General features: G+C 35.3%; 1 protein-coding gene across 13 annotated transcripts in view; it reads left to right on the top strand.

Moving 5' to 3' along the window:
• The window catches only part of KLF12 (KLF transcription factor 12), a 405,368-nt gene that overhangs the window by 11,978 nt on the left and 370,548 nt on the right, over positions 1 to 22,842 (top strand). The gene's annotated exons all lie outside the window — the stretch shown is intronic.

Below are 22,842 nucleotides of genomic sequence, written 5' to 3'. Positions count from 1 at the left end.
AATCCACAGTTGTTCTCATGTATCTTAAGATAGTACCAGATTTTTTTTTAAGTGATTTGCTTAGATATTCTCAGACTGAGGTTCATATCTAAGGACTGTTTTATCCATTGTTCCACCACCCCTGGGCAGAAGTTACACAAAAACCCTGTTATAATTTTAATTGGAATTGCACTAAATTATATATAATCTGGGGGCAATTAACATTTTAATGTTATTTCTAGTGCATTATATCATCCCGGTTCAAAAATATGAATGTCTTTCTATTTGCTTATATCTTATTTTTATATCAAATAGATTTTAATATTCTATAATTATTGTTTTCTTGTTAATTAAATTTAATTGTAAGTACTTCATAGGTGTTTGGCTGTATCTATTGGAATAATATAATTTCTTGTTTTAGTTTGTTGATATAGTGAATTAATTGCACTACTTTATTTTTGGATGTTGTGCTAAACATTCCTTACTCTTTGTATAAGCCTTACTTGGTCTTGATGCCTTGTCTTATGTATAGCTGTATTTGATTTTTCTAATATTTTGTTAAGAATTAAAAAAAATAGCTTTTATTCTTTTAATGTCTTGTCTTGATTTTTCTCTCAGGGTATTCCTAACCTTCTAAAATAACTTGGAAAGTGTTCTGTCCTCTTCTTTTTTAAGGGATACTGTGTGTGGAATTGGTATTATTTCTCCCTTAGAAGTGTAGAAGAATTCACCAGAGAATTCATGTAGGTTTAGAGGCTTTTTTCTTTCTAGGAAGGTTTAAAACTGTAAATTCAATTTACTTAATGCATGTAGGGCTATTCAGATTACAAATTAATTTTTGAATGAGTCTTCTTAGTTTGTGATTTTGAAGGAATTTGGCTTTTTATCTAAGTTATAGAATTTATTGGCATAAAGTTGTTCATACTACCTTAATCAAATTACCTTGTAGGATCTGCACTGATAACACTTCATTCTTGATGTGGGTGATTTGGTGACTATTTTCTTTTTGTCTTGGTCAGTTTGGCTAGAGGTTTATCAATTTTACTGATGTTTTGAAAGAACCAACTTTTGGTTTCATTGATTTTTTTCCTCGTAATATTTTACTTTTTTCTAATTCATTGATTCTTGATCTTTATTATTTCCTTCTTTCTACTTGTTATTGGTTTAACTTTTTCTTTTTCTAGTTTCTTAAGATAGAAGCTTACAATATTGGTTTGGGACTTTTTTTCTTATGTAAGTATATAATATTATAAATTTTACTCTGAACACTGTTTTATATTTTTATTCAGTTCAAAATATTTTCTAATTTCCATTGTGATTTCTTCTTTGACCTTGGATTATGTAGAATTATGTTGTTTAATACTTAAGTATTGGCAGATTTTGAGATATCTTTCTGATACTGGTTTCTAGCTTAATCCCTTGGGTTTCAGAGTATGTTTGATTTTGATACTTAAAAAATTTGCTGAGATTTGTTTTATGGTTCAGAATATGGTCCGTATTGGTGAAGGCCGCATGTACAGTTGGAAACAGCATATTCTGCCATTGTTGAGTGGCGCAATCTATAAATGCCTATTAGGTCTATTTGCTACAAATGTCAGTTGGACAAGTTGGTTAATGCTCTTCAAGTCTTCTATATTATTCACTGATATTTTTTGTCTCCTTGTTGTGAAGGTTTCTGAGAGGGGGCATTTAAGTATTTAAATTCATTTGAGAATTCGTCTTAATTCTCTTTTCAGTCCTGTCAGCTTTTGCTTTATGTATTTTGAAGCTCTGTTATTAGGTGCAAACACATTTAGGCTTGTTACTGTTTTCTCCGTGAATTGACCCCTTCATCCTCATGTAATATCCTATGTAGGCAACATATAATTGCATGTTACTGTTTTTGATACAATTTTACTGTCTCCAGATTTTATTTGGAATCATTTGATCATTTTCATGAAATATTTTGATGTGATTGAATTTCTGTCTACTACCTTGCTGTTTGTTTTCTATATATCTTACCTGTTCTTTGTTCTTATTTTCCTGATTCTTGCCTTCTTTGGGCTTGTTATTGTTAATACTCTATTTCATCTCCACTACTGGCTTATTGATTATGTCTCTTCATTTTATACTTTTCGTGGTTACTCTAGGGTTTACAATGTACATCATTAACCTCTCACACTTTGCATATGATGTCAGAATCTTACAAGGATATACTGTCATTTTTTTCCTCTTCCATTGTTTATGCTATTTTCTTAATATACTTTACTTATACATATTATAAACCAGGTATTTCCTAGTTACTATTTTTGCTTCAAAGAGTCAAATATGCCTTTGTATTTGTATTTACTGATTTTTTTCTACTTCTAGGATTCTTTATTTCTTTGTTCTAAGTGTCTATTTAGTGTCATGTTACTTTTGTCTAAAAAAATTTCTTTAGTATATCTTACAGTACAAGTGTGCTGGCAGTGACTTTTCTCAGCTCTTGCTTGTCTGAAAAAGTCTGTTTGCCTTTGTTTCTGCAGTATTTTATCTGGGTTTTTAATCTAGGCTGACAGTTTTCTCTCTGTTACTTAAAGCTATTGCTCTATTATCCTCTAGCCTACAATAGTTTCTGAAGATGACTTTTGTTATTCTGATCTTTGTTCTTCAATAAGTAATGTTTCTCTTCTTTGGCTGCTTTCAAGATTTTTTTTTTCCCCTACAGTAGTTTACTCTAAATGCTTTCAATTTACAAGTGGAGGATTTTTTTTTTTAAACTTTGGATTTTTCTTTAACTTTGACTGTGGAGTGCCAAAATGTGTTATTGTAATTGTCCTGCTTGGGGTTCTCTAAGCTTCCTTGATCTGTAGTTTATCGTCCTTCCTAATTTTCATGTTTTCATCTATTGTCTTTTTGAATATATCTTCTGCCTCCTTTCTGTCTCTTTTCCTGGACTACTTTGGCAAGTACATTAATCTAATATTGTTTCATAGGTTTTGGCTCCTCTGCACTGCACCCCCAACCCCCGCTTCAGATTTTCAGTCAGAATAATTTCTGTTGCTCCACCTTCAAATTTACTAAGTCTTCCTGATGTGTCTAATCTCTTGTAAGCTCAGTGAAAGCATTCATCATCTTTGATTTAAAATTTGTCTAGTATTTTCATAGGACTTGAAAACATTTTCCACCTCTTTGCTGAATTTTTGTTTATTCATGTTGTCTATCTTTTTCTGAATTTTTTTTATTTTTTACATTTTAATCACAAAGTATCTGTTTGATGGTTTTAACATCTCTGCTATCTTAGGGTCTGATTATATTGATAGCTTTATCCCTTGACAGTGGGTATATTTTCTTGCTTTTTTTTTGGTGTCTTGTAATTGTTGATTGGCTTCATGATATTATACAAAAGAATAGTACGGAGTGAGGTAAATAATTGTTATGCTAAGACATGGATGTGTCTCTTGTTCTGTAAAGTGTTAGTGTCTGTGGAGAGGGGAAACAAGTCAGTTTGCTCAGTAGATGTGCTAAGTTACTGTTTTGTTGTTGCTGGTGAACTGTCACATCACCAGAGACTTCAAGTTCCTCCAGGAATGCATTGCTTTTACCTGGAGACTTCTCTGAGAACTGGAAAGCTACAGTTTTTCTTCTTAGTGTTCCTCCTATACCCTCAACTTTCAGCCAACCCTGAACTCCAGTGACACAGGGTCCCCTCTCTGTGCTTTTTGCCTCTATCTCAACAGTAGTCTGGATGAAGTTGTGGATGAATGAGCGTGTGGGGGTCTCAGTTTCCCTACATCAGCTGCAATTTTAGGCTGGTCTGGATGATTGAGCCTGTGTTTGGACTTTGTCAGCATGTCTGTCCTTTTATCTTGTGGCAGCCAAACTGCCTTGTGTTAGTGGCAGGCTTTTGTGCTAGTGAGTTTCCTATCTTTCTGTCAGTGGCTGAACTCTTACTTGCATCACCAGAGACTTCTGGACCTGAGTGAGTTTTTTTTGCCTTACCCCAGGAGCAGAGGAATTTTACCTAGTGTTCAATGTAGGGTCAGTTGTGTTCATGATTTCTATCTCTCACCAAGTGGCTGCTATTCTCTGAACCTGGGAAGAGGGATAGGCAGAGGGTCTCTCTCTCCCAGTGGCAGATATCTTCCCTTCCTCCTCTAGCAACAGTCCACCTTTGCCTGGAGGGAGTAGGAGTGTTTACTGTCCTACTCCCTGTGGCAGATGGCTTTGCTTCATTTGATATTAGAGTCTGGAATGAGGCCAGTTCTTATGCTTGTGCCCCAGTGGTAGCTGATCCCTACCTTCATGCCAGCACTTCCAGGGTGGCTTTCTTAGATGTCCTGTTTTTTTTCCCAGTCTTTTATCTTAGCACCTGAAGGAGGACTGCGTAGAAGAAAAGTGAGTGGCTGTGGGTTGTCCTTTCATCTGCGGCTTCCTGTGATGCTAAGTGACTTCCTTAGCCCACATTCAGCTTTTAAGAATTTATTACAATTTTAGCCATTTTTTAATTGCTTAAAAATTAAAACAAAAATTTTAATTACAGTAAAAAATACTTAACATAAAATGTATGATCTCAACTACTTTTAAACCCACAGTTCAGTAATGTCAACTATGTTCACATCATTGTTACGTATCTTGGACTTTTTCATCTTGGAAAACTGAAACAGTACCCACTGAACAGCGACTCTCCATTACACCCTCCCCTGGGACCCTGGCAACCACCCTTCTGCTTTGTGTTTCTTACCAGTTTTTATGACTGACTGTTCACTCTTTTTCCATTATCATGGCCAAAGGCAATTTCTGTTTCTCTGAGAAGGGGCAGTTCCATGAACTGGAACTTGGCTCACTTGTTTGCCTTATGACTTAACCTTTTTGGTCTCAAAAAACATGAATTTGTTGGGTATTTGTCTTATATAAGCATTTTCTTTCTCTACCTGCTTAGCTTAAATGTGCTTAGATTTTATTCTTTTCCTTTTCTTTTTCTTTGGTAATACATGTTGAATCACATGTATAAATAAAAGAGGATTGGTGGAAATATTTTTTTTTTCTCCTTTAGTTGACTATTACAGAGCACTGGAGGATTTGCTAGTATTGAACTATCCTTGCATTAGGGAGCAAACCCTTTTTAAAAATTTATTTTTGTATAACTTTGCTTGATTCTGTTTGATACATTGGAATGATATTTAGAATATATACATCTGTATTCCAAGTGGGATTGGTCTGTAATATTTTTCTTGGTGCTGAATCAGATTTTTGTATAATATTTTAGTGGGTGCATAAATTAACTTAGAAAATATTCACATCTTTCCATGAGCTATAATTGGAACTGTCACCTACAGGCTAGTCCTCAGGTATGAACCATTGGATCATAGTTCTGTTTTGTTTTATTTTTCCAGTTGTAGATATGTAATTTTTCACAATTTCTTTTGTGTACTTGTCCACTAAAGTTTTTAACTTCTTTTTGGATCAAGTTTTGGCTAGGAAATTGTCCATTTGCTTTAAAAATTTTTTTTTAAATGAAATATAATTGACATATATTATGATATACACATCATTGTATTTTATATATATATGTATATATATATAAAGTGAAATATATATGTATTATATATATATAGTGAAATGATTACCACAGTAAATTTAGTTTATATCTATCACCACAAATAATTACAATTGTTTTCTTCTTGGGAGGAAAACTTTAAGATTGATTTTCAGCAACATTCAAATATATGATACATTGCTATTAACTGTAGTCACTATGCTATACATTACATCCTCAGGACTTATTTTATAACTGAAAATTTGTGCTTTTTGACCACCTTCATTCAGTTTGCCTCCTCCCCAAGACCCAGTCTCTGGCAACCAACAGTCTTTTTCCTGGATCTCTGATTTCTGGATTTCTGTATGTACCCATTTGTTTTATAGGCTTTTAAATTTGTCACCTCAGGGTAACAGGTAGTATTCTGTGATACACTATTACATTTCTGCTGTAACACATAGAAAACTTTTTTTATCCTAATATTCTCTCTTTCTTTCTTTTAAAACTATTCTTCCCTAAAATGTTCCACAAGCTGCTTTGCTATTTTATTATTTTTTTTTTTATAAAAATTCTTTTGGATTTTTAATAATTTGTACTGTTTTTTCCTTGTTTTATCATTTTTTGCTTATATTTTCTCAGTTCTCTGCCCTTTTTTTTTTTCGCTTTGTTCTTTTTTAAAAAAATCTTTTACTATGAAGGCATTGAAGCTAGAAACATTGCTCTGAATATATCCTTTGCTATATTCTATATATTCTTATGGAGGAATTACTCTCTTTTTCATTGTTTCTTGATAGTTTGTACTTTTATTTTTAATTTGAGTCAAGGATTTCTAGGAAAGTATTTTAAAATTTCTGATTATTATTTTTAGGCCTCCAGTTTTGTATTTATATCTAAATTTTGATTTATATTCAGAGATTGTGACTTGTAAAACATTCTCATTTTTGAATTGCTATATTTTCTTTATATATAAGTATATGATTTACTTTTATAAATATTCTCTGGAGATCCAAATAAAGGTATCTTCTCTGTTGAGGAATGTGGTAATCTATTTTTTCATCTGCTAAATTGAGTTTATTGATTTGTTTTAAGTTATTTTATGTTCTAACTTATTTATTCTGTTACATTTGATTAAATCAAAAAGTGACATTGAGTGTTACATTCTAATCATATTCTTACATTTTCATTAAATTTTTAAAATTTGTTATTTTATATTGTTAAACAATATACATAATATAAAAATGGTTAAGATGGTTAATTTTTAAGTATACAGTATAGTAGTGTTATGTACATTCACATTGTTGTGCGACAGATCTGTAGAACTTTTCATCTTTCAAAACTGAAACTCTGTACCCATCAAACTACTCTCCAATTCCCTCTCCCATAGCCCCTGGCAAGCATCATCCTGCTTTCTGGTTCTTTTGAGTTTGACTATTTTAGATACCTCATACAAGTAGTCATATATTAGTCTTTTTGTGTCCGACTCATTTCAATTAGCATGATGTCCTCAAAGTTCATCTGTATTGTAGCATGTGTCAAGATTTCTTTATTTTTTTAGATTGAATAATATTAAATTTTATGTATACCACATGAACGTGGCTGTTCAAATGTCTTTTGAGTCCCTGCTTTTGTATACTTCTGGGTATATAACTGGAAGTGCAGTTGGTGTATGTTGTAATAATTCTGTGTTTAATATTTTGAGGACTTGCTATACTGTTTGCCACAGCAGCTACACCATTTTGCATTTTCATCAGCAATGCACGAAGGTTCCAATTTCTCTACATCCTGACTAATACTTGTTATTTTCAGGATTTTTTTTATTATGGCCATTCTCATGGGTTTAAAGTGGCATCTTTGTGTGGTTTTGATTTGCCATTTCCATACTGATTAGTGATGCTGAGCATCTTTTCATGTGCTTGCAGGCCCATTTGTATTATCTTTGGCAAAATGTCTATTAAAGTCCTTTGCCCATTTTTAGTTGGATTTTTGTTGTTGAATTGTAGGAATTCTTTGTATATTCTGTATACTAACCTCTTATCAGATATATGATTTGCAAGTATTTTTTTCCTATTCTGTGGGTTGCCTTTTTACTCTGTTGGGTGTCCTTTGATGCATAGAAGCTCTCAATTCTGCTTTAGTCCAGTTTGTCTTTTTTTTTTTTTTTCTTTTATAGCTTGTACTTCCGGTGCTGTATCAAAGAAATTAGTGGCAAATCCATTATCATGAAGCTTTTCTCTTATGTTTTATTTTAAAAGTTTTACAATTTTATGTCTTCATTAAATTTTTGGTAGCTTTGCTTGTATATTTACCTGTATATTGTTTGACATATATAACTTCATGATTAAAAAAAAAATCCTTCTTTTAGTATTGAATGCCTTTAAAATTAAATTCATCCTAGACTAATATTAATATTGCCATTCCTATTTTTTTTTTTAGGGGACTTTTAATGTATCTGATTTTTGTATACCAATTGACTTACTCTGTCATTAACTTTTCCTTTTTAATTTGTTTTAAATTTGTTTTATAATATAGTTTTTTTTAGCATTTTATTTTTTCTTTTAATCCATTTTTATCTTAGCTTTTTAATAGTCATATTTATAACATAACTTCCATGTGTTTTTCTTAATCATGATCTTAGTCGTGTTTTTCTTCATACTTTTGTGAATTTAATCAAATTAACTTTTATTTCCTTTAATTCCTGCATGACCCCATCAATTTGGAAGATATGCTGCACTATGCTGTTTGACTAATGGTCAGTATTCCAACCCCAGTTTCATGTTTATAGCCACCATTAGCTCATAAACTACTGATATGTGAGGAAGAAAATGCATTATTTCCTTAAGACAACTCTGTTGGATGAAAATTTTTTGTAATATACTGCAATCACCAGATCATTTTTCTAAAACATTTTTATTGATTTATAATCATTTTACAATGTTGTGTCAAATTCCAGTGTAACCAGATCATTTTAGTAACAGATATACAAATCTCTGATGTCTACAATGTGAAGGGCCCCCTCTAAGGTGTGATGCCATTGGTAAATATATCATTATATCATTGCTGTGATAAAGCTAAGGAAATGGATTTTCCACTACGTCTTACTTCAAGGTGACTGCCGTTTTTCTTACGTTCTCTCTCTTGTGAGTTTTCATTATCTTGGCACCCTGATATGGTGGGGTACTAGGAATATTTTATTCTGAGGATATGAGTCTACAGACACATTGTACTGCTAGCACTGTTTCATAATTTGCTACAGATTTCTATTTTAAGAGTAGTTCATAGGTCTCTTCAGTTAATAATGCAAACTTTGGACAGAAGAATTATTTCGGCCCTAATAAGAGTTTCAAGAAGTTTTGGAATTGTTATCCCAGTTTCTCACCTTAACTTGAAAATCATAACAGGCTCTGATCTCCATATAGTTTAAATATTTTCTGAAAAGTCTTGCTGTGAAATCATAAACTGTGTGCTGGGAACAATCACAGTCATGGAAATCAACTAATTCTCATCGAGTATTTATAATGTGCACGGAATTGGGTTTGGATCCTGCCTTAGCTTGCTCGGACTGCCTTAGCAAAATACTGCAGACTTGGTATCTTAAGCAACATAAATGTATTTTCGGACAGTTTTGGAGACTGGAAGTCTCACACCAGTGTTGGTCCAGGGTGAGGGCTTTCTTCTTGGCTTGCAGATAGTCGTCTTCTCGCTGTGTCCTCACAGGACAGAGAGAGGGTGCTCTGCTGTCTCTTTTAAGGGCACCAGCCCCATTGGATTAGAGCCCTAGCTTATGACTTCATTTAACCTTTATCACCTCCTCGTAGGCCAAATCTCCGAATACAGTCACCTTGGGAGTTAGGCTTTCAACATAAACATTTTGGGTAGGTACAAACATTCTGTCCATAACAGATCCAAAGCCTAAATTCTTTTCTTTTTTTAATTAAATCTACAGTTTATTGCAGAAAAAGAATACCAATAGCAACAGCATTAAAGTATTCTTTATAATCAAAGGCTGCAAGGGTTCCAGAGAGGCCAGCAGTGAGCTTTGTCATCCCTCCCTAAGGCCACACCAGGACATGCGTTCTGTCTTGGATCAGGAGCCACTGACATGGACATCTCAGAACCTGGGAGCGCAAAATGGAGTTTTATCAGTGTTTCTTACACTCTGCAGGTCACAAAGGCATATTCTGTTATATAACCGGCACCAGCTGTAGAATCCTCCAGGAGTCTCCCTGAGGCCAGGTGCAGGCCATCAATCTCACTATTATCAATGAACAGTGCTAGCAAGCTGAAACAAATCACTCTGAAACTCTTGGGAGTTTCATAATTGCAAAGCAAGACTTTTTTTTCCTTTTTCAGTTTTATTATGTAGAATTATAGTTCTGCACATACACATTATATTGCATGTAAATATATATACAGTTTACTGCACATCTTTTTTAGTTTACGTATGTGTACTGATCATTGTTTCTAAGAACAGATTAGAGCTTTCGCTTTTTAAACTTACATAGTTATCAAAGGAATAAAGCCAACTACAAAATAAGAATCACAGAATACGGTAATCCAGTCATAAAGGACCATCAGATGTGTGTACACATGTTCAAGAAGTCAATCATATAAGTTACAAACAATGAGTAGTTCGTTTGTGCCATTATTATTATTATTATTATTATTATTATTATTATTATTATTATTATTATTATTATTATTATTTAGATTCCTCATCTAAATGATGTCATATGGCATTTTTCTTTCTCTTTCCGGCCCACTTCACTTAGAATGACAATCTTCAGGTCCATCCATATTGCTGCAAATGCCAAAGCCTAAATTCTTGAAAAATCAGGCTTTCACTCTTGTTAAGTTTCCTATAAGTGAATTTTTAGTAGTTTGACTTTCAACCAATCAAGTAAAGTTACACATTCATGTCCGTCTGTAAATAATTTAAAGAGATCAAAATCTCACCCAGAGAAGGTTTTTGTAAGATTACCATGTGAACAAGTGTGTTGGTTTCTGCGAAAGGATCTATAATTGGGTTTTCTTCCCTCAGAATAAAGAGGTGGTCTCCAAAGACATGTTGTTGGTATTGCGTATAGTAATTCTTAGGGGATCAGCAAGAAAATGCTACGTGGGCATCTGGCTGTGCCTCAGTGTTTGCTTTTGAAAAGAACAGTGGCAAAGAAGGGAACAGAGTAAAGATTTCTCTTTTTCCACTTTCCCTCTTATTGGGTTTTACCTAGAGGTTGTTTATTTCATTTGTCTCTAAGGCAAGAGAAATGAACACATATTTAGTGAATGCTCACTGCAGTGGGTTAAAGGGTGGCTCTCTAAAAGATACGTCCATTTCTTAATCTCTTGAACACATGAATGTTACCTTATTTGGAAGAAGTCTTTGCAGATGTGCTTGAGGACGTTGAGATGAGGTCATCCTGGGTTACCTGCGTGAGCCTGAAATCCAGTGAGAAGTGTCCTTACGAGAGTCAGTGGAGAAGAAGGCAGTATGAAGACAGAGGCAGAGATTGAAGTGATGTGGCCGCAAGCCAAGAAACACCATGTAGTGCCAGCAGCCACTCGAAGCTCGAAGGGGCAAGGAAGAGATTCCCTTTTAGAGCCTTCTGGGTAGTGTGGCCTTGTCAGCACCTTGATTTGGGACTCCTGGCCTCGAAAGCTGGGAAAGAGGGATTTCTGTTGTCAGCCACCAAATTTGCGGTAGTTTGTCAGGGCAGCCTCAGGAAAGGAATCCCCCTGCCCCCGCCATGGGGAAGGCATTCTGCTAAATGCTAGGGGTGCAGAATTTAGCAAGACAAGGTCCTTGCCACCAGGATGTCAACGTGTTTTGAAATGTAAGCAAAACCATACTAAAATATTACAATAAGTTGTGTAGTGAAAGTTCGTACAGAGTGTCCTGAAAGCATTGAACAGCTAACCTTGTTGATAATTTGGAGAGTTTGGAGGATTCATTGAGGGCCGAACTTTTAATCTGGGTTTGAATGAAGAGTTAGGAGTGTGCCTGGAAGAAAAGGGATGGGGGAAAACATGTATGAAACAGCATGTCCTGCTCCTGTAACCCCCATCTGGCAGATGAGCAGCCCATCTGAAAGCTCAGTATTTTCAAGTAGTGGGAGTAGAGCTATTTCTTGAAGTGACATCGTTGACTTGCAGCTGCCATATCTCAGACTCTGGTAGCTGCCATATCTCAGACTCTGTCTCTGTGGACGTGGAAAAGATGCTTAAAAATCACCCTCCACCCATGCTTCGTCACTTACCCTTCTGGCTCAGTCCCCCTGGCAGCTTAGGGAGTAGTTTGAGGTCAGTGACCTACGAGTCGTGAAGCCAGTTATAAAGAACTCTTCAAGCTCTGTGTAAACTTTTGCATAAAAGGCCAGACAGTAAATATTTTAGACTTCGCTGGCCACATGAGGTTTCTGGAGGGTGTGTGTGTGTGTGTGTGTGTGTGTGTATGTATGTGTACATGGGTATGTATGTATATATATAAATTTTTTTTCCCCAAATGCACACACATATTTACAACCCATTTGAAAATGTAAAAGCTATTTTTGGAGAGTAGGCCTTACACAAACAGGTCATGGGCTCTATTTGGTCTGCTGACTCTTGTTCTGTGATATAATAGTATCTTAAATTAGAGGTCCCTTTTTCTTCTGGAAGGAGAGTCAAGTATTTTTGCTGTAAAGAACAGATATTAAATATGAACAGCTGAAAATCTGAGCCAAGCTATGATTTTGAACTTTATACGTTTTTAACCTCAAAGATTGAACAAGTAAAGAAATGGCCAGATAAATGCTTAAGTTTTATTTAATGTCTTTACCTTAAAAAAAAATAAATGGAACTTAAAAAATAGATGTTTCAAAGATCCAAAAAGAAAGAGGAACCATACAATCTTGACAATTTCTCTAATAATACCACTCTAACAGACTACATTTCTTGTTAACTATCTTGATTGTGGTGGTGGTTTCATTGGTGTATACATCTATCGAAGTAAAAAAAAAAAAAGACTACATATCTGTTTAGTAACTGATAGCCATTTCCTTTTCATTGGCACAGATGTTTCTCTATGCGAGATACTATATTGTACTTTTAAAGACACTTCAGCAAAGCTGTGTTATTTAGGGTGAAGCTGTCTTAAAATTCAAACTTTCTTTCAGACTATAGCCAAGTTCTCACTTGTTCTTTTCTTCCCCCTGACTGAATACAAAGAGTTTAAGTGAATCAATAAAATTTTCTGGGGCAAAAGGTAATTTTGGATACAAATGATATTATAGAAACCAACCTCAAATACAGAAGTACAGTACTTAGTACCTTGTGCATCATGTGGTGCTCATGTCCTGTTTCTAGATTACGAGCCCCACCCCCATTAGCACCACCGAGTCCCAACCTCAGGCTCCTTCTTCCTATATCCATGTCTCTCACTCCACTACTTTTTCAGAGAGGAATCTCAAGTCAGTTAAGTTCAGAACAACTGTGATACAGTTGGTGACAAAAAGAATTAGAATCCTGTTTCTTGCAGGGCCTGTCTTGTTATTTGATAAGCCCACTACATCATCTGTAAGATGGGGATAATGTTTATTTTGCATTTGTTGAGAGGATTACAGAAGCTATGTGCAAAGCTTCATCATGGTGCTTGGCGTAGATGTGGTCAACAGATAGTTGTAGATACTATTATTGGACACTGTTCTACAGTCTAGAGGAAGAGAGAGAGAACACATTGACTAACTTCGAAGGTTAAAACTGTAGTAAGAACTGTAGTAGAGGGAAAGTAATGGTAATTCCTTCTAGAGGTTCTAAGAATGCTCTGTAGAGGGATGGCCTGTGAGCCACACCTTGATGGGTGGGTTGCTTTGAATGGGTGGAGGGAGAGGAAAGGGCAGTCCAGACACAGGAAGCAGCTTGAGCTCTGGGTGAGGCAGGAAGTGCTGGGTGTGTATAGGGCCGAGGTCCACTGTGGCTGATTTAGCCCACAGCAATGCTTTCTTTGGAAGTATACAATGTTTTCAAAGATTTAAGCCAACAGTAACCAGAGAGATTTCACTTAAAAAAAAAAGATCTAGGTTTCCAATATTTCTCGAAAAATTTGAATTTTACAATCATTGGTTGAATTTTACAATCATTGGTTGCAGCTTACCACCCCATTCCTTAGTCTCACATTGTTTTAATTAGCATATTTTAGCATTTTAATATCACTCAAATCTTCTTCCATTTTTTTTCCCCAAAAATGTTTTTGTTATTACTGCTTCTTTATTCTGTGTGTTCTTATAGGAAGTCTCTCCTGGCTTTTATCATTTAAAAAAAGCTTCAAAGTTAGTACATTTTTTTTTCTGTTTTCTGTTGCATTTTCTAATTGTCTGTTTCAAAGTGATTGGATTTTACATTCAGTTAATTTTCAGTTAGTAAGTCTGATTTACAATTTCTGCATTTTGGCATTTATTTACAATTCTTTGTCATGGGGTATAAGATTAACTTAGAATTTCTACGTATATTTAGAAAGAGTGTATTTTACTCAGTATAAAATCTGATGTAAAAATGCTAACTTGTCTTTTGCTCTTGAAGGGTTCTACTTAGCTTCTTGAAGACACATAATATGTAAATGAACATTATTTAGAATTTCTCAGAGTTGTAGAGCAATTGGAATTAGTAGGAATTTAGTGAAAAATTTGACCCAAAGAGATTCTAAGGAAGCCAGCATGACCTAGACATGGATAAATTACTATTATTCCTATTACAGAGAATATAAATGTGTGTGTGTATCTATTTTTCAAGGGGATAAGGGACATAGTTTAAAAAAATTTAGAAAGAGCCTTTTTTTCTTTAATCTCTGTAGAGTATTAGGTATCTATAATGCATTTAGTTTCTTAGATGAATAATGCCATATGTGGGCCTCTTCACTTTGGTTCCCTCTCTTTCCTCCTTCATCAGCTCATGCTCTGACCAGGCTCAGGTGCATCATCCTTCAAGTACAGGGCAAGTCTTAATGGCTTAGTTTTCCTTGATTTCTTGTTTCTGATATGTGGTTTATTTCTCTAAGTTGCTTTTTATTCTTTAAATTAATATATATATGTAATATGCATAAAATGTAATATACCTAGAGACCTCATACTAAAACAAGTAAAATGTAACATGATCTAAAAAGTGAGGAGTTAACATTTCTTTTCACTCTTATTTCTGTAGAGATACGGTTATCTTGAAATTCAGCTTATGTCTTTATTTTAGTTTAGTTATACTGTCATTGCAAATTTTTATTGGAACATTTGAAGAAAAATGGCACAGGGATCCTACCCAGAATATTTGCTCTCAGACGTTAAATCCTGAATACACATATGTTCTATAGAGGTGGCTTTATTCTTTTTCCCTTTGAGCTGTTTTGAATTGGAACTAACTCTCTTGCCAAAACCTGACTATCATAATACAGAGGAAGAATAAGAAAGACTTTCTTGAATTGTTTGGCTTGGCTGTATTTTGTGGTCAGTGGAAGATAAATTTGAGTTGCTACACATCTTACTGTCTTTACAGACAGAGAAAAATACCTAACAAGACTTGGCTTGGAGCAAATGTCTAATAATCATCTGTTTAGCATAACACAGTCATTGTTTGCTGGGTAGTTACATTTTGTTGAATATAATTTAATTTATGATCTTGATAACCCAGTGAAAAATACAGAATTTCTATCAGCAGTTTTGTAAGTAGGTGTTTTTTATTCCTCCAGAAAATGTCACGATTTCTTATCAATAAGATGAACGTTTGGAAAAATTTTTGAGCATGTGATAATTAAAAAAATTAATTTATGCCTTAAAATTTAGTTTTGGGTAGAAGAAATGGGAATTCAGTTATAAAGTACACTAAATTAGTCAGTTTTATTATGTTAGAAACCATTAATTTCCTCTTGTAGTGAAGTATAATCATGATTTCACCAATATTTAAAGTAATAAATGAACTTTTCAGATAATGATCTCAAAATTTTATGTTAAGTATTTGAACTCAATTTTAATGTCTGAGATGTCCAATTAAAAAAATTAGTACAGAGAGCTGTTGAAATACCTTTATTATCAAAACGGTCTCAAATATCAGTTACAATAGATAACTGTTTCAGGGTCTACAGGCATTTCCTGTCTACAGGTAAAGCACAGATGGAGCCTTTAATGGCTGGTAAGTACCAAATGTGATTATGAAATATAATTGACTATGAGTGCCTTGAGGACAGGGACAATGCTTTATAGATAGCCTTGAATTCCCAGTAACTGGTACAAGCCATATAGAGTAGGGCTCAATCAAGTGTGTAAAATTCAATTACACCATTTCTTTTTAAAGCTGACAAGAAATTGCTCTCTCATAACTCCCTTAATTTTATTATAATAAGAGGTGATACTGAGAGCATCAGTGTCCGGGCTCGAGTCTCTTCTGTTTCCCCCCCTACACACTTTTTCCTTATGTGTCACATGAAAGTCAGTTCCCACCTTTCTCTTTACGAAAGCCTTCTTCCTCTTCTCCTTTAGAGACCATTAGACACAGTGTGTATTAGTTTTTGTCCTTTAATTTTCAGTGCTTAAATATTGCCTTGTTTGAACAAGCACTTCATCCTTTTGTGGCAAAGATCCTTCTTCAGAAGCTCTGTTTCTGTTAACACATGCAGGTTGGAAGCCAAGTAAATGATGTCTCCTCCACTTGGACACTGGTGACAGAAGCCAAGAATTCAGCCCGTGCGTTCCATTCCCGATGAATTTATGAATTTACTCTTTTACCAAAGACCCCTTCCCTCTCTTTTCTACCTTCTCTTCCCCTTGCTTGCCTTCTCAGTAATTTTTTTTTCTTTGTGGATAAACCTACAATAATGTCAAATTATTCTATGTACTGTATGATGCTTCTAATTTAACTATTTCAAGTATAATATCCATGTGATTTGATTGTTCTTAGTTTTGCTTCCCATTTTCCCTTCAATGATTAAATTGACATTTGAAAAAATTTTAAATGAAGAGCCTGTGATAAAGTTAGAGATACTTAGAGACAAAACCCAATTCTGTTTTGGGGATATAAAACTCATGTAGTTGCGTTTCTGGAAAATACTTGTCTTTTCAGAATTCTAAAATGGCTAAATAAGTCACTATTTCCTTTGACACTTATCTCTTGACCTTTCTTATAGACCATCAGAACTTGCATAGTTTTGTCCTCAGCTTTCTTAAGAGATTTATAAATACAGTCATCCACTAAACCTTGTACATACGCAGTAAAAGAACAGATCTCTCTTACTAGCACTGAAACAGTCATTGACTTACTCTGTACTTGGCCCTGGGGTTGTACCAAATGTCATGGTGACCCAACCTGCTGTGACGTGTGCAGCTGATGATCTTAAGTAGAAGACAACAAATAATTTCAGAAGTTAATTAAACTAATAAAAGTGGGTAAAGAGCTATAGAGGAAGAGTATGCAGAGCTACTGGGGCGCCTCTACAGAGCATAAAGGGGGACCTAGCCTACTTTAGTGATGTTTACTCATTGAGTTTAAAATGAGAGCCTAGGGAGAGGGGATAGCTCAAGTGATAGAGCGCATGCTTAGCATACACGAGGTCCTGGGTTCAATCCCCAGTACCTCCTCTAAAAAATAAGTAAATAAACCTAGTTATCCCTCCAGCCCCCAAAGAACCTGAAATATGAAAGCCTCTCCATTCCATGTTTTATCTCACAGTCACCATGGTTTCTTATCGCTGTTCCATTTCATATTGCCAGTCCAGTGCTTCTTAAAACTAATAGATTTAATTAGTAATATTGTATATATTTGTGAACTTACATACTAAACCGGGAAAATATTTTCTTGATGGAACATCTTGACTCCTGAAATCATATACCAGCTCTAGCTGTATTATATTTTCACTCTGTGAGGCTGGGAAATGGTGCTGCCATGCACAGAAATCAGGAAGCTGAGAGAAACACAGGGGAGCTGGAGTGAAAACCATATCTTACGTGACCAACCAAGAGGAGTCCTGGTCTTTCAAAACACTGGGTGCGTGGATTCACTGAAACCATATGATACCAAGCATTTAATCTTTAATGATTCAGAGGACGTGCAAGTCAGGAAATTTTGGTATCTTACTCATCTTTATGAATTTCAATTTATGTGAATGTGCAGAAATGTCAGTCTAAAAAGCTACGGTTGAATAATTGTTAGCTAACAGAGCATGAGTTTAATCATTCGCTGACGATCTTTACCTTTTCATGGAGGCATATAATGACACAGTACTCAGAGCTGTCTGGAAACAAAATGTACAAATTATTGAAATAATATACTAAAAATATGTTCATCTGTGATGACTCACAAGCCCCCAAAAAACACCTCTTCTGGGAAATTTCCTCGTCTGTATATGCTTCTCTTATTTTTGCATGATGTATGTGTGTGTGTGTATTTTAATAACAGTATAAAATATATATTAGAACCCAGCTTTAGAACGGTAATTATTCCACTGGGAAAATTGTTCTCACCTTTATTGTATTCAGTTAACATTTTAGGATCTATTACAGTGTCACATTTTAACTAATAACTTCATCTACCTCTAACAGAACTGACGTTATTTGTCTCTAAATCATTATGTGGACTGTGATGCTATGTAAAGTAGGTCTCGTGTTGATGAAATATTTGTGTAATCATTGTACTTTATGGATAGTATCTTAGTAGATTAAACCTTTTGAAATTAGGCAGAATTGAATTATGGCAAATCAATACATAGTCATAGTAATTTTGAAGTTATCTTTTTCATTTCAGATCATTTTAAGAAAAATGAAGCATTTCCTTAATTGGGATTATTTATGTTTTTCCCACAAAAAGATTTATAAAATCAGATACAAATAGCGCATCGTAACTTAGCCAAATAACTGAATAATTGAAGATTAGATTTTGTTCTTCAGAATTCTCTGGGGGCTGTACTTGGGCCACAAGGAGATGTCAGTGACCACTAGGAGCCAGTGTACGGCTGTCCTGCTACACTCTGCTATTTTAGATCTAGAGTTCCTCCAAATGGGTATTTTCCACGCTGTACCATTGATGGCATTTCTTAGTGCCTGGATGAACATCTTTGCACATACAGATTTTTTGGATCAAATCATTATTTTGACACCATGAAGAAAGCCTTAACTGACCAGCAGAAAGGACACTCCTATTTAGTAATCTTAAAAATTTTAACTGAAAGTTTTTTCAATAGCTGGGATGAAATTATACAATATCCTAGAATTTGTTTTCTGATGGAATTTTTTAGAAATAATAATTTTGAAAATTACTTACTTAGAAATAATTTCAAATTTATAACAGTTGGCACCAGCAGCGTAGTTACTACCACTTCACCACGGTTCCTCCATGGTATGTGTACCTCTCACTCCCATTGTCTCCGGTTTTCTAAAACACATGAGAGTAAACTTTAGACATGATGTCCTGTGATCCCTAAATCTGTCTGCTTGCTCAAGAAAGAACACTTGTACATAAACACCGTACAGTGAGTCCCAGGTCAGGGATATGATTCAGCCAGCTGTCCAATCCACAGACCTCATTCTGATGTCACCAGCTGTCCCATTGCCTGGCTCTTTTCCCTGCTAGTCAGAAACCTATCCAAGAATGTACATTGCAGTCAGTGGAGATACCTCTTCACATCCTTTGAATCGGGAATCTTTCCTCAGTCATTCCTTGTCTCTCACATAGAGAGTACAGACGTACATTCTGTGAGAAGATCTTGTGCCATTGATGATATTAGTTTTGATCATCTTAGTGTCTGCCAGATTTCCCTTCCTTAAAGGCACCACTTCCCCCTCTGTAATCGATTAATGCTCGCAGGGGAGATAGTCTGAGATTCCACCAGGAATAAATAAATAAAGCTTTCCCTCAATAAAGCTGCATCCACCAGCCTTATTCTCCATTGACGTCTCTGCCCGAATCAGCCAACACAGTGATCGTTGCCAAATGGTGGTTTTCGTTTTCTGTCATTCCTTCTGCTGGTAATCTGCTTTATGGAAGAGCTTTCCTTTCTTCCTCAGTTTATTTTTTTCATGTATCACAGGTTCCTAGGCTATTCAAGGTTTACATTTCATTACTACCCTTTTTTATTTTGATGCTCATATTGTCTCAGATTTGGCAAATGGGAACCCTTTCAAAGCAGCTCATGTGTCTTTTGACACATCCTCATCAATCTTGGAGCACTTCCTTATCCTGTGACCTGGTCCAGGCTCATCTTGCACTTTCCTTGCCTTATCTTTGCAGTAAGCCGATCTCTTCAGGTCCCCCTGGTTCCTCTTAGTGGAGGATGGTGTTCAGAAACAAAGATCTGGGCCCTCTCAGCAGACAGTGGGAAACATGTCCATGGATGCATGCATCACACACACACACCTGTGAAACACTTTACCTATAACTCTGTATATGTATATAATTTTAAAATCTGAGTTTATAGCTATACTCCCAGTTCTAATCCAACATGTCTTTCTAGCATCCCCACCCTTGCTATGTCTGTAAATACCTGCTCCAGCAGTGAGAAGCTGGGCCCGTGATAGCCTCGGCGTATGTCCTTATATGCTCAGTCATTTGACCTATTTTCCCTATCCACTGTCTCACTGTGTGCTGTCCCCTTACCATCCACCCCACTGCCCTCGGCTTCCCAGGTGCTGGGTACCCACAGACGTGCTTACCTGCCTGTGCCTTCCTCCCCCCCTCCATCTCCCACCCTGCAGCTCTCCGTGTTCTTGGCTGCTGCTGGACAAACAATACAGTCGTATCTTATGGTTGACTTTGTACCATTTTAGCGTCTTTAGCACTGTTGTTAGAATGTGTTCTTTTAAAAATTTTCAGTTTAAATTAACACTTGTTTTTTTCCCCCGATGAGAGCTTACCATCTGTGAGGGAGGCATCATGCTAGGTGTACTATAGAAATAGACAGAGACACATCTTCCACCCATATGGAACCATGACTAGTGGGTGAAACAGCCGGACTCAATGTGATGAATTTTACAAAAAGGGAAGAACGAATGTTATGGGAGGTACATGGAAAGTGCTTCTCTAGTACCCTGTATTAGTGTCTTCTTTCTCCTCCACAGTTTACTGAATGAATTACTTGGTACTTGTAGTGTGAATCTAAGTGGGTAAGCTACAGGAAAGACTTGGAGAGTTGCAGAATCAGAGTAGAAGACCAGCATTTTTGTTTGATGGCCCCACGTAGTCATCCTCTCTTGGTCAGAGGATCAGCGGAAAGGCTGTTTTCCTGATTCATTTTCTACTTGGTACAGAGGTCATGTTTCTGAGCAGAATGAGATTTATATGATGAAGGGTTTAAATGCTTATGGGGCTGGACGTAGGACAAAGATTTCTCTAAACCTATTTATAGAATAATAATTAGGAATATAAGTCCAACAGCAAAAAAATGAGTCATTAAAAAGTCTTAACCTTAGAAAGTAAACACGTTAATGAAACTTCACTTATTTGCATTATAAAGCAAGGCTTATGACATGTAACATATTGCTATTTTAAGGATTTGAAAATGTTGAAGTATTCCATGTGAACTTGTTTACTGTTTGCTTAAATAGAAACCTTTTTACATTTTGAACATAATATGTGCTATATAACATTGTGCTACATGAACTCCCTAGCAAAATATTTCCAAAAAATTGTTCGGCCTGTGATGGAGACTTCTTATATAGAAATTCGGAAACAAAGGTTACTAAGGTCTGATTTATATAGTGGCTCTTTCCCGTGGTATTGACTAAATATCGGGGAACTAGGCATTCCTGCCTTGTGGCAAAACCCATGTATGAAGTTTGATGTGGCCATTCATTATTCAGTATACAGCTCTCCAGGGCATTAGGCCTAAAGAGTAATGGGAGCTTAAAGGAGCTTTAAAAATCATTTGTCTTCTGTAGATAAAGGGAGAGTGACTTGCACAAGGTTATAGAGCTTGAATGCAGTAGAGTCAGGACCCAGATAGAAATTTAGCTCTCAAAACAAAAAAAAATTTAGCTTTCATGACTCTTAAGTCAATATCTATGCCTGAGGTTTTAGTGCTTTTGGATTTGGTGGTGATGGTAGTGGTGATAAGAATCATAATAAATTTCATAATTATAATTTAATATTTATTTTTATATAAATATGTAGATAATATAAACTGAATTATAATTATATACTTATATAAATAATTATATAATAATTATAATTATTATTATTTGATTAGCCTAACAGTTCTTAACACCAAGCTTTTGCCAGGCCGTAAGCAATACCAATGGTTAGTAATTACCTGGACCATTTTTAGCACTTAATTTAAAATAGTCGCAGTGTTCTCTCATCAATGTGTAATTTCCAGATTCGGAGCAGTGAGTTCAGTTTTAGCTGTGAATGATAAACTGAAAAGCTGAATTGCCTTTGTTATTATGGCTGAAATGGTTACATTCCTGTGATCAGAATTTCTGGGATATTAGGATGTGAATGATATAGAGGGAAATTTATAGCTGCAAGTGTTTAAATATCGTTTGATAGTAGAGGCTAAATGTGGCCTATGAAAATTAGTTTAGCTGGCTGTTTCTATTTCTTAGTTTCTTTTTCTTTTCCTTTTTTTTTTTGATTTTAATGTATTTTCAAGGGAAGATAATAGAAAATTGGATTCTGAAGATGTGTGGTGGGTCAGTAGACAAGTCAAAAGGGGTATTTCAAAAAAGTATTTGGAGGAACATTTTGTAGAGTTGGGGCTTATAGTATGGAAAAATACTAAGTTGATGCTTTAGAAAAAAGTTGCTTTGCAATTGCAGGCATTTAAATCATCAAAGCACATGAATATATGTATAACATTTTAAAGTATGCTGTGTGGTTAAATGTTTGGGAAAATACTTTAAAAATGTGTTAAAAATGTTGGGATGTGGTGTCTGAATCTTGTTAAGCAGCAAATCTCAGCAGCATATGTAGTGTTTGGATCCTTGGGCCGGGGTTGAGATGCCTTACACATTACTGTGATTTAATAATGGCTTTTAGAAATGTGAAACTGTTTAAAGAAGCTCTGCAGTCACATTTAAAACTCATCCATCTTGTGATTTATGCCTCAGTTTTCCTCCTGCATTTGGTTGTTGATTAAAGAAAAAAGTCAGAGCAAGCTTACGTACTGTGGACCCAGCAAAGATGTAAAATACACACTAACCATAGTCTTCAGAGTTGATGTTTGTTGGCAGGTGTTTGTAGAAGTGATACTCCATTGTACTTTCTGAAAATGCCCTATCTCCCTGTAAACTCTCTGAGAAATTAAAAAAAAAAATCAAACCAAAAAAGAACCACACTCGTATTTTGTAGTAGTCATAAAGTCTTTGAGAAACTGTTTTGCCATCTTTGACTATAAATCTTCGGGACTCTTTAGGGACAAAACTGTT

The sequence above is a fragment of the Camelus bactrianus genome, chromosome 14 (genome assembly GCF_048773025.1).
Source record: "Camelus bactrianus isolate YW-2024 breed Bactrian camel chromosome 14, ASM4877302v1, whole genome shotgun sequence".
NCBI lineage: Eukaryota > Metazoa > Chordata > Mammalia > Artiodactyla > Camelidae > Camelus > Camelus bactrianus.
Note: the sequence above shows the minus strand (reverse complement) of the source record. Positions and strands in the feature narration are given on the sequence as shown.